The sequence below is a fragment of the Odocoileus virginianus genome, chromosome 25 (genome assembly GCF_023699985.2).
Source record: "Odocoileus virginianus isolate 20LAN1187 ecotype Illinois chromosome 25, Ovbor_1.2, whole genome shotgun sequence".
NCBI classification, from domain to species: Eukaryota; Metazoa; Chordata; class Mammalia; order Artiodactyla; family Cervidae; genus Odocoileus; species Odocoileus virginianus.
Window position 1 is genome coordinate 28974101 of NC_069698.1, and position 12971 is coordinate 28987071.

The following is a 12971-nucleotide window of genomic DNA, read 5'->3' on the forward strand; positions in this document are numbered from 1 at the left end:
ACTGCTGTTATTGGGTATGACAACCCATTTTCTTTATTATCTATTTATTGTGGTTACTTATAAACCTCTTTTTGAAAAATTATTTAAAATAGCTTGCAGCCTCTGAATGGACCCTATCAACATTGCTCACCAAGGAAATTCAAGTCCATAAATCTTTTTTTCCTGAGCTATTTCCAATGTCATTTGAGCTCATAGTCAAAATGATCCTACTTACAGAGTAGAGTCTAAGGGAAGAGGAGCCAGATATAGACAATTTACTGGAGACTGAATTTTATAGTTGCCTTAAAATTCAATGATATTAATGAGAAAATGACACAGACAAATCATCACTGTAGTCATCAAACTTCCCTAAGTAAAGCAGAACCTCAGAACTTGCAGTATGTAATAAAGAAGGAGAGAGAGAGATAGAGTGGATTATAATGATTGAGCATTCAGGATCATATAAACATCATTATTTTTATTCTCTTTTAGATGAAGTCATCACTAGCCAGCCTTGCTCCATAAAGCAAATTTGAAAATTTGAGCTTTTCACAATTTCTCATAGAGTAACTCCTGGTCTTTGTTCTATTCTCTTACAACTCAAAGCAAGTAGTCATGAGTCCTAGAAGACTGTACTGATAGAATGCTTTCTAGAAAATTCAAATGTCATTAATTTGTAACAGTGATAACTATCAATAAATAAAACCTTATTCAAAGAATATTTTACACTAGTAATTTTTAAGCAAAGGAAATAAAGTACCATGAGCATTCATTTTATTTTTTTTATTTCATTTTTTTTGAGGATTCATTTTAGTATCAGTTAATTGGATTCAGTCAGTAAGATGAATATTAACAATAGCTTTCATGTATGTGGTAGATTTCTCTCTCTTTCTCTCTTTCCTCTCTCTCAGATAACACACACATACACACACAAAGAGATGATGAGCTAAGCAGGCTAGGGTTGGATTAGTGGATCCACAAAGACATCTAAGTTAGCCCTAGGTTCTACTCCCCAAATCAGTGGCTGTTAGTGTACCAGCCATCTGCACAGGAAAGAGTTAACTCAGCAGGCCTGAGTTGCTCAAGCTTTTCCTATTCCCAGCAGTGGGTCTGTCTTTGTGACTAGATTAGCCCTTGACCAGTCCTAGGAATTGAAGTCTTTGAATGCTCTGGTAAGAGTGTTTTCTAGGCTTGGAGTCTTTCACCACACTGTATCAGTTTTTGTTAGATAAGTTGTACAAATGAGAATATGGTGAATACCTGCCTTCCTTTGGGACTCTGGAGGGACTGGTAAATCCTGCAGGTATTGCATATTGCATGTTTTTTGTGACTGATCCCCATGAAAACCTAGACACCTAGGTTTAGGCACAGGTAAACTTCCCTGATAAAAAAATGCTGCTGTGTTTTCACACACAGTTGCTAGAAAAATTAGCACATCCTTTTCAACTCCACTGGGAACAGAATTTGGGAAGTTTGAGACTGGTTTCCTCCAGATTTTGCCCCATGCATCGTTTCCCTTTGTGATTCTATGTTGTATAAATTTGCTTTAATAAACCATGAAAACAAGAATTTCTGGGTTCTGTAAGTCCTTTTAGCAAATCAACAAATCTGAAAGTGGTTTGGGAACTCCTGACACATTATCATATTCTCATTAGAGACATCAGAAAGCAAGATGCACAGAGGGAGGAAAGAAAACTTACCTTGAATCTTCACACAACATCTGTTTAAATCTCAACTTGCACCCTTATCTCTATCTTCATCTGGGCACAATGCCCAGTATTCTGTTGGCAAGAAAAAGAGAATGAACATTGGGCAGGCAATCAGCTGAGTTGTTGCCCACCCAAGCATCACTGTGCACCTTTTCCTTCCATATATGGAAGAAGCAGAACCCTCCCTCATAGGAAACAATCCCAGTGTCTCAGAGAATTTCTACATAGAGCTCAAGTCCCAGGATCTTTGCGCTAAATCGAGATCTGTATATATCATTTTTCATTGTGGCTCCTATGGCCTGTAGATTAAAATACAATAAGGGGAGTGAGAAATGCATGATAATCTTTGCTACCTAATAGGAATAGCTTTGAGGTTTAGCCCTGGCAGTGGCATAAATTCTATGATTAGCCAGTGGGATAGGCCCTGATGCACTTATTGCAAGGACTACCCTCTATTTGTTTTCCTCTGAGGCCCTGGCTTTGATTCCTGGGAGAATCTTCTTTGTCTGATATCTCCTGGCCATATCTGAGGTGGGCACTGAGGCTTCTTGGGGGTTGTATAGCACACTCACCTATAGAGCATGCCATCTCATCCCACCTCCTACCATTGTGATTTTAAATGCCTAGAGATTGCTTTGTGAACCAAACTCTTATACCTCATTGAGAAAAAGGTTTGGGATTTCTTTGGTAATACAGTTGTCAAAAATGTAGCATGCTTCTGGCCTATGGGTTTATAGTAGTCATGATGAGTTCCATGTCCATGGACTGTTTTGTCATTGATATTGCATTTCATTTATTATTTATGAATCTGTTGCATCAAAGAAAGTCAAAGAATTGTTTATGCCTGCTCTTCAAGAGCTTAAGATCTAACTGATGAGAGGATATATCAAAAAATGAAACAGTAAAAAAAAAAAAGAAAAAGCAACCTATGTTTATAAATTAAGGAAAAAGTGAATCAGACAGTAGGTGCTACACTCTAGGTCGATAATTATAGAAATTTCCTGCTGGAGTAATCCTGAAACACTTCCTGGAGAATATGAAGAGGCAGCTCCATGAAGGAAAGACATTCAAAATTGCTGGAGGGAAAGGAGAAAGTCCTGCTAAAGAGACAGAAGGATGCTAGTATAGGATGGCATACATAATGAAGGCAGACTATTCCTCTAACATGATGACATATGAATCTATAGATTAGTCTCAAAGATATTTATGTTTGAGAATAATTACCAAATGGGTAAAACTTAAGGGATACAGTATTTAGGATGAAGATTGGGCTACACTTGAACTGCTGTTGTTCAAACAAGAGTAAGCATCTTTGCAGAGTCCTGGGTCACTGAGACAGCACAGTAGTGAATGAGGTAAGGTACTTAGACATTTGACACCACAGGAGGTAATGCAGAATAGAAGTGACCCAGTTGGTATCTGGATGCTGCATCTAAACTATAATAGTGTGTAGCCTCAAATTTAAAGCCAGCCTGCTTTCATCATCAGCATAAGTTAATATTAAGGATCTGGAAATTTTTCACTGATATTTCTGTTACAACACATACATTCTCCATCACTGCTTTCTGCCTTTTCTTTCTCTTCTTTCACGTCCTCTTTCTTCTAGACATTGGCCTTCCTCTGTTCCATCCCCATGGCCCTAGGAACCAATTTGGGGTTCTCCTTTTACCCAAATGTAGTTTTTAGCCTAAATATGTTCCATTTTCATTATTAGCATCTGTGTTTTACTTATTTTCCTCCAGCTTACTTTAGGTAGAAGGTTAGTGAATTGGAAGAATCTCCAAAAAGTCTAGCAACAATGGAAGCTAAGAAAAACTAATCTTCTAATGAACGCTCCAACACTACTTAGCATAGCACTAGGCCCTCAGATACTAGGAACCATGTACTAGGATTTCCACTAGGGCTAAACACAAAGCATCAACCCCTCAAGCCACTGCCCATATGCTTTCAAAAAGACCGAGCATCCCTGAATACACTTGCTGCCATTTCACTGCTTTCTTTGGACACTACTTAGCAACTGAACAACAACAAAATAAACAAAACCTATTAGCTCAATTTGGCCACAGAAAGGCTTATGCCCCAGTGAAGTTTCCTATAATGCAAAAGCTGTTGAACTAAAAACAAATGAGTAATTTAGATAGAAAAATAATATTTTCAGATCCCTTCTCAAGTGAATTTCTATGCAGCTCTGGTTCTTCTAAGCAGGTATGACCACATGAACTCAGAAGGAAGTGAGAGCAGTGAAATGGAAGCATTAGAATGGTATCATCCGCATATCTGTGGTTGTTTCACTCCATGGATTCTCCTTTTATTCAAAAAGAATAGCAGAAGAAGAAAAAGGAGGAGGAGAAAAAGGAGTAGAAGAGGGGAAAGGATAGGAAGAAGGGGAAGGGGACCAAGAAGAATAGGAACAAGACTATGGAGGGAAAAGGACAGGAGGGGTGGAGGAATAGTGTTGGTATCAGTACTAGTGGTGATAGTAGTTGGAGTGGTGGTCATCTTGGTGGTGGTGATGGCAGTAGTGCTTTATCACAAGAAAAGTCTTTGCTTCACTCTCCTTCTGTCTCAGCCTATACGCTTGGCTGTGTTCGCATCAAGCATTACATTCTACCTTCTTTCATTTGCAGGGATGTCACATCATTCTCAAATCTAATGCTTGGCTTTCTGGGTGAGGAGATCCTTTCCCATCTCCTCTATTATCATAGCTGTTGATTCACAAGCGAAAATGAAATTTGCTCAGTCGTGTCTGACTCTTTGCGACCCCATGGACTGTATAGTTCATGGAATTCTCCAGGTCAGAATACTGGAGCGGGTAGTCTTTCCCTTCTCCAGGGGATCTTCCCAACCCAGGGATCGAACCCAGGTCTCCCGCATTGCAGGCGGATTCTTTACCAACTGAGCTATCAGGGAAGCCCTGATAGCTTCATAGTTGATTCATAGGTCATCCTCTAACTCATCTGTGGCTCCAAATTTGTAACTCTATTACTGCTTTCCTCTCAAAAAGTAAACATTTCCACCTTTCATCATCTCCAATAAACAAACACACAAGGCATCTTTACCTGATCTTTGTATACCTGTAATCTGCTCTAACTACAACTTTTCCCTTCACAGCCAAGTTTTTAAACTCTGGATTTTCCTCCTTCTATTTCATATTTCCATTCTCATTTGTTTTCTTGTTTCTTTTTTTTTGTTTTTTTTGTTTCATTTTGTTTTGTTTTTTTACTCACTGCAGTGTATATGGCTTCCAATTCAACTAGTCAAGTGGAAAATAGTCTCAGAAAATTTCAAGTGTCCCCAAGTTGCCAAGGCACACATTCAAGTTGGGATCTTCTCCTTTCAACGACATATAGAGCTGTTAGACTGCTTTACGTTCCAGTTCTTAAAAGCCTTCATCCCCAGCTACCTTGAACTAGTGTCTCATGAAACAGTATCTCAAGAGTTTTCTTCTGAACAGGTTCTGGACAGTCTTTCTCAATTAGCTTTCTGGGCGCTTCTTTCAGATATTATTTGTAGTTGGTATTGCACTGTATTTCTTTCTTGGTCCTATTTTCTTCACAGTCCAAAAGATCATTCTACCCATGTCTACTACCATTTCTCAGTGCAGACCCTCCCTCATCCTAATCCTAAATAACCATGGCAACTATCTGTCAGTCACTCTTGCCCCTGGACTCAAAATATCATTCCACTACTCTTCTTAAATTATATCAACTTCTAATCATTGTCTATATTATTAACTACAAATTATTGTATCAGGAAAGTGGGAGGAATACAGATTTGGAGTGTGCTTGAGAGGACGGGGCTGAAATAAACAGCCAGGTTAACTGAGTAAATACTTACGATGTGCTATGTATTTATTATCTCATATTATCTCATTTTAGTCCTCTCAGTATCCCAGGGGGAAGGGGTTATGACTTTCCAAATTTTACAGATAAAAAAACTAAGAAGATATTAGATTTCCTGTCCAAGGTCACAATCTAGTAACTGGAGAGAGAAGTGAATCTAGGAAGCATTAGTCTAGGACACAGACTCCTTGGAACTACATGCAATGTTTGAAACCATGGTAAGCAACACATTGTTTTCTTGGATGAATATAAAATGTCAAAAACTATAGTAAAACACATTGTGCTTTGAAAGACAGTTATGTTAAGGTAGAGTGAGTTAGAGGAGCAGTCAAAGAGGTGGGCATGTCAGAATAAAACATCAAATACCTCAAAAAGAGACATTTTGATTTAGAAAAAAGGAAGCAAGCCACAGGGTTAAGATTCCGAAAATGGTGAATGAAGACAAGCTATTCTTTAAAAAAAACTCTTCAACTTCTCTTAATAACTGTTACACTTGAAAGTACAGTTTTATTAGAGTGGGAGTTATTTTTAATAAAATCTGGGCTACAACATTTTAATATTTTATCATAGCTGATAATTTGCAAAAACAAAATAAGAGAATAAGATTCCCCAAGTTTTCAATATGCCTCTTCATGCTAACAATTAAACATTTTATTTGCTCCTAAAATAGTACAAATAAAGAGAACAGAGAAACTGTGTCATGTTATTTTAATAACTATTTCAATATGAATAGAATAAAACATAATGAAGAACACATGTTTGCTTGGTGCTAATGACATAACGTTGTGCAGTTTTATAGATAAAGTAAAATGTGTAATTTGAGCCAGATGTCGAAATACTTTGGGATTAGTATCTAAGGACAAATATTTCAGAAACTATGTGGAAAGGTAACCACATATTTGCTACTGGGAGTCCTCTGTGTGAGTGTCTTTATGTTATACTTTACTTGATTTCTCAAAAAGAAATTACAATCTGTTCTCAATACTATATATATATCTCTCTTAAATCCCACAGGAGAAGTAGTTCAGCCAAGTGGTTAAGAACCCAGATTCTGTAGTCACATTTTTGGCTTTAGCATTTTCTGGCTATGGGATCTTGGAAAATTTAACCTCTCTATGTCTCAGATTCATCATTTGTAAATGAGAAGAAGAGCAGTTAAACCTACCTCATAGGACCACTGTGCTGTTTAGTTTAAGGAAATAACTGTGAAGTGCTTTCCATGGGAACATAGCACTCAATAAAAAGTAGCTAGTATTATTGCCTTTGTTATTACTACCACTTTTTTTCATTATTGCTGCTAATAAAACCCCCTTCAAAGTTATTTCCTGTTAACCTCCACATTGTTTCTGTTCCACTCACTGTCGGTATTTCTGTCTTGAGAAGTATGTCACTTCAGCTCTTTTAAGTTCCAAGGCACAGAATCACATTTGGTTATGCTCAGATGATCAGGGTTTATTTTTAAAATATATAGGAAATCTAGGGAAAATTGAAAGTGGTCTTAGAAGCCATTTCAGACCTAAAATATCACTTCTTACTGTTCCTCATAACCCGTGGTTCTGTTGGTCCAGCCGTAGCTGGTACTGATTCAGGCGTATCTCTACTGATCATTTCTGCAGAAAGAGGTATTGTCTGGTCTCTGGGGAAATGCTTCTGCCTTTGCAGTCCACAGCGGCTGCCCCAGAGCCGGCTACAACTGAACTGTCTCTAATGTCAGGACCAGTGATTTCATTCAAACTCACTTAGAAAGAAACGCCTTGATGTCTTGGCCACCACAATCCAACACGGTGTGCCCCCCATCCTTGGGGCTCTCCCTGTGGTCACCACATAGGCTGTTGGCAGTGATCCTTTGTTAATCAACTGTGAAGTCAGCAGAAAGGGAACCGAACATGACAAGATCAATACAGAGGTGGCTGTTATTCTGAAGCTTCTCAAAGGAATCAGTGTAAATGGTTGATACATTGTGCAGCATTCCAGTACTGAATGTATGTAAGGGGCACAGCAAGACTCCTTTTTAACTCATTGGTCTCTCTAAGTAAATGATTTTGGAGCTTCAAATACACTATTTATACTTCAGAGAAACTCACTTGGCCCTGTCTCTCCATGTCACCCTCATTTGGAGGCTGCTTTTAAGTCCCTGATGGCTGAGATGGTAAAGAATCTGCCTGCAATGCAGGAGATCTGGGCTTGATCCCTGGATCGGGAAGATCCCCTGGAGGAGGAAATAGCAACCCGCTCCAGTATTTGTGCCTGCAAAATCCCATGGACAGAGGAGCTTAGTGGGCTACAGTCCACAGGGTCGCAAAGAGTCAGACAAGACCGAGAGACTAACATTTCACTTTCACTTTCTTTCCCTTTTTTACCACAGGATGGCAGGGGTTAGTCTTGGCAGCTATTTTGAAAACTGTACCTTGTTTTTCTCATGACGACAGGTGGGACCATCTGATTCCATTCCCCCAAGATGATCTCTTAGCCCAAGCTATTCTCAGCTGAAGTGTTGGAATTTAAAATTGGGACCTAGAAGGAAAAGTCCTCTGTAGGATGCAACATATCAGCTCAGTATTCATCAGAAGCCATGGATGCTTTGGGGTTTTTTGTTTGTTTGTTTGTTTTTATTGCATGTGCTGTTCATGAGTGTTTTATTTGTTTTTCTATATCATATAGTCAAGAAAATAAGAGTAAGCTTATCTCTGGGAGAGAGAAAAATTGAAGAAGACACAAATAAAGGCATAATACCTTCCCTTCCTATTCCCAAATGTTTTCTAAGAACTAAATTTATACCTAGCCTTCCAGTTCTGTGAGATAGTTTTGAATCATTAAAACAAATACCACACATTGTTAAACCAGCGCTTGTATCTGTTTTGAAACTAAAAAAGCCTAATAAACAGTAGAAAGATAAATCCCACCCACCCCCACCCCCAAGCATACAAATTAGGCACCAAATTGGCATTGTGAGTCCACGCTCGGTCGCGTTCGACTGTTTGCAATCCTTTGGACTGTAGCCCACCAGGTTCTTCTGTCCATGGGTTTTTCAGGCTAGAATACTGAATTCAGTGGCCATTTCCTCCTCCAGAGATCTTCCTGATGCTGGAATCAAACCCTATCAAAGTTTAGGTTTAGCAATACATGCTCATCTTCAGTAACTTAAACATATATCCTGGATTTGATGCAAACCTTGTATGATCTCTTATATTGTCAACATTTATATCTGTATTTCTAAAAAATGAAAATGTGAAAAGAAGTTACTGACAAAATTTAAAAATCATTTTATTTACTCTGCATCAGCAGGTAAATATGTTAAAGCCTAAAAAATTTAGTCAAAAAGAATGAAATGAAATAGATGAGGTCAGTTCAGTTCATTTCTGTTGCTCAGTCATGTCTGACTCTTTGTGACCTCATGGACTGCAGCACGCCAGGCTTCCCTGTCTAACACCAACTCCCAGGGCTTGCTGAAACTCATGTCCCATGATCAGGGATGCCATCCAACCATCTCATCCTCTGTCGTCCCCTTCTCTTCCTGCCTTTAATCTTTCCCAGATTCAGGGTCTTTATAAATGAGTCAGTTCTTCCCATCAGGTGACCAGAGTATTGCAGTTTCAGTTTCAGCATCTATCCTTCTAATGAATATTCAGGGTTGGCTTCCTTTAGGATAGACTGGTTTGATCTCCTTACAGTCCAAGATACTCTCAAGAGTCTTCTCCAACACTACAGTTCAAAAGCATCAATTTCTCGGCGCTCTGTTTTCTTTATAGTCCAACTCCCACACTGATACATGACTACTGGAAAAACCATAGCTTTGACTAGACAGACCTTTGTCAACAAAGTAATGTCTCTGCTTTTCAATATACTGTTTAGTTTGGTCTTGGATTTTCTTCCAGGAGCAAGTGTCTTTTAATTTCATGGCTGCAGTCACCATCTGCAGTGATTTTGGAGCCCAGAAAAATAAAGTCAGCCACTGTTTCCCCATCTATTTGCTATGAAGTGATGGGACTGGATGCCATGATCTTAATTTTCTGAATTTTGAGTTTTAAGCCTACTTTTTTTTTTAATAATTGTGTATTTTTTTAAATTTATTTTTATTTGTTGGAGGCTAATTACTTTACAACATTGTAGTGGTTTTTGTCATACATTGACATGAATCAGCCATGGATTTACATGTATTCCCCATCCCGATCCCCCCTCCCACCTCCCTCTCTACCTGATCTCTCTGGGTCTTCCCAGAGCACCAGGTCCGAGCACTTGTCTCATGCATCCAATCTGGGCTGGTGATCTGTTTCACCCTTGATAGTATACATGTTTCGATGCTGTTCTCTCGAAACATCCCACCCTCGCCTTCTCCCACAGAGTCCAAAAGTCTGTTCTGTACATCTGTGTCTCTTTTTCTGTTTTGCATATAGGGTTATCTTTACCATCTTTCTAAATTCCATATATATGTGTTAGTATACTGTAATGATCTTTATCTTTCTGTAAGCCTACTTTTTAACTCTCATCTTTCACTTTCATCAAGAGACTGTTTCGTTTCTCTTCACTTTCTGTCATAAGGGTGATGTTTTCTGCTGTCTTCTGTATCTAAGGTTATTGATATTTCTCCTGGCAATATTGATTTGAACTTGTACTTCATCCAACCCAGAATTTTGCATGATGTACTCTGCATATAAGTTAAATAAGCAGGGTGACAATATACAGCCTTGACGTACTCCTTTCCTGATTTGGACCAGTCTGTTGTTCCATGCCTGGTTCTAACTGTTGCTTCCTGACCTGCATACAGATCTTACCTACATATAGATAAGGTGGTCTGGTATTCCCATCACTTTAAGAATTTTTCACAGTCTGCTGTGAGCCACACAGTCAAAGACTTTAGCATAGCCAATAAAGCAGAAGTAGATATTTTCCTGGAACTCTTGCTTTTTCAATGATCCAAGGGATGTTGGCAATTTGATCATTGGTTCCTCTGCCTTTTCTAAATCCAGCCTGAACATCTGGAAGTTCATTGTTCACCTACTGTGGGAGCCTGGCTTGAAGAATTTTGAGCATTACTTTACTAGTGTGTGAGATGAGTGCAACTGTGTGGTAGTTTGAACATTCTTTGGCATTGCCTTTCTTTGGGATTGGAATAAAAACTGACCTTTTTCAGTCCTGTGGCCACTGCTGAGTTTTCCATATTTGCTGGCATATTGAGTTCAGCACTTTAATACAGCATCATATTTTAGGATTTGAGATAGCTCAACTGGAATTCTATCATCTCCACTAGCTTTGTTTGTAGTGATGTTTACTAAGGCCCACCTGACTTCACATTCCAGGATGTCTGGCTCTAGGTGAGTGATCACACCATCATGGTTATCTGGGTCATGAACTTTTTTTTTTTTTTAATGGTCCTTCTGTGTATTCTTGCCACCTCTTAATATCTTGTGCCTCTGTTAGGTCCATATTGTTTCTTTATGTCCTTTATTGAGCCCATCTTCACATGAAATGTTCCCTTGGTATTGCTAATTTTCTTGAAGAGATCTCTAGTCTTCCCCCATTCTATTGTTTTCCTCTATTTCTTTTCACTGATCATTGAGGAAGGTTTTCTCATCTCTCCTTGCTATTCTTTGAAACCCTGCATTCAAATCAGTATATCTTTCCTTTTCTCCTTTGCCTTTCATTTCTCTTCTTTTCTCAGCTATTTGTAAGGCCTACTCAGACAATTATTTTGCCCTTTTGCATTTCTTTTTCTTGGGGTTGGTTTTGATCATTGCCTCCTGTACAATGTCATGAACCTCAGTCCATAGTTCTTCAGGTATTCTGTTAATCAGATCTACTTCCTTGAATCTATTTGTCACTTCCACTGTATAATCATAATGGATTTGATTTAGGTTATACCTGAATGGTCTAGTGGTTTTCCTTACTTTCTTCAATTTAAGTCTGAATTTGGCAATAAGGAGTTCATGGTCTGAACCACAGTCAGCTCCCAGTCTTGTTTTTGCCAACCGTATAGAGCTTCTCCATCTTTGTCTGCAAAAATATAAACAATCTGATTTTGGCATTGACATTCTGGTAATGTACATGTGTAGAGTCATCTCTTGTGTTGCTGGAAGAGGGTATAGCTGAGTTTATGGAAACAATATTACTCCCAGAATGCAATAATCAAAGCGTTCTCTCCCCGACCCTTTAGGACCTCAAAAAGGTTGCAAAATTTATTTTGGATTTACCATTCTGAGGTCCTAAAAGACCTCTCTTCTCTCACTTGATGGAATATAATTGCTCCAATAAACACTAGGCACAAGGAAGAAATCAAAATTAAGAAGTCACATTAAACAAGCCTTCTTTATCTTATTGTAAACTCTGGGAAAATGTAATAATCTTGCAAATTCCAGTAGTCCTCTTGGACAGTTGTAAGTATTAGGGTTATTTTTCCCCTCTAAATATTACCATAATTATTATTGATGGAGAGATTTATGTCAATTGGGTTTAAGGTCACAGACCATGGGCTCTGGATAACTGGCCCTGAGCAACCATTTTATTAGCAAAGGTGAAAAACCAACAGACAAGATTTTCCATCTCTGTCCAACCACCATCCTGCAGACATTCTCACTTTCTTTCTCTTTGGCTAATTTCTTGGCTCTAGAAATTAGACTTTGTTCAAATAATTACATTATTGTTACACGGTTGCTATGTGGAGTAGCAACCCAGTAGATCTAGCCAGATCAAGAACCCAAACAGGTAAATCAAGAGTTGGTAATCGCTATATCAAGATATAGATTTTTTCAGGAAAAACTTTAAAGTTCTATCCTTCTTCATGTAATGGAAAAAAAATAGCACTGGTTATGTTTTTATAACCAGTTATGTTTTTATAACCCTTTGATGTTATGTGGATACATAAAGCATAGTTTAGTTCAGTTCAGTCGCTCAGTCGTGTCCGACTCTTTGTGACCCCATGGACTGCAGCAAGCCAGGCCTCCTTGTCTGTCACCAACTCCCAGAATTCACTCAAACTCATGTCCATTGAGTCAGTGATGCCATCCAACCATCTCATCCTCTGTCGTCCCCTTCTCCCGCCTTCAATCTTTCCCAGCATCAGGGTCTTTTCCAGTAAGTCAGTTCTTAATATCAGGTGGCCAAAATATTGGACTTTCAGCTTCAACATCAGTCCTTCCAATGAATACCCAGGACTGATCTCCTTCAGGATAGTCTGGTTGGATCTCCTTGAAGTCCAAGGGACTCTCAGGATTCTTCTCCAAAGCATAGTTCAAAAGCATCAATTCTTTGCTGTTCAGCTTTCTTTATAGTCTAACTCTCACATCCATACATGACTACTGAAAAAACCATAGCCTTGACTAGATGGACCTTTGTCAGCAAAGTAATGTCTCTGCTTTTTAATATGCTGTCTAGGTTGGTCCTAACTTTTCTTCCAAGGAGTAAGCATCTTTTAATCTCATGGCTGCAGTCACCATCTGCAGTGATT

At 38.7% G+C, this 12971-nt stretch overlaps 1 long non-coding RNA gene across 1 annotated transcript in view; it reads right to left on the reverse strand.

Moving 5' to 3' along the window:
- LOC139031108 (uncharacterized) overlaps positions 1–12971 on the reverse strand; it is a 75844-nt gene that overhangs the window by 22810 nt on the left and 40063 nt on the right. The window contains exon 2 of the long non-coding RNA XR_011483533.1: positions 1680–1760. This is a non-coding gene — a long non-coding RNA (uncharacterized lncRNA). The remainder of the gene's footprint in view (positions 1–1679; positions 1761–12971) is intronic.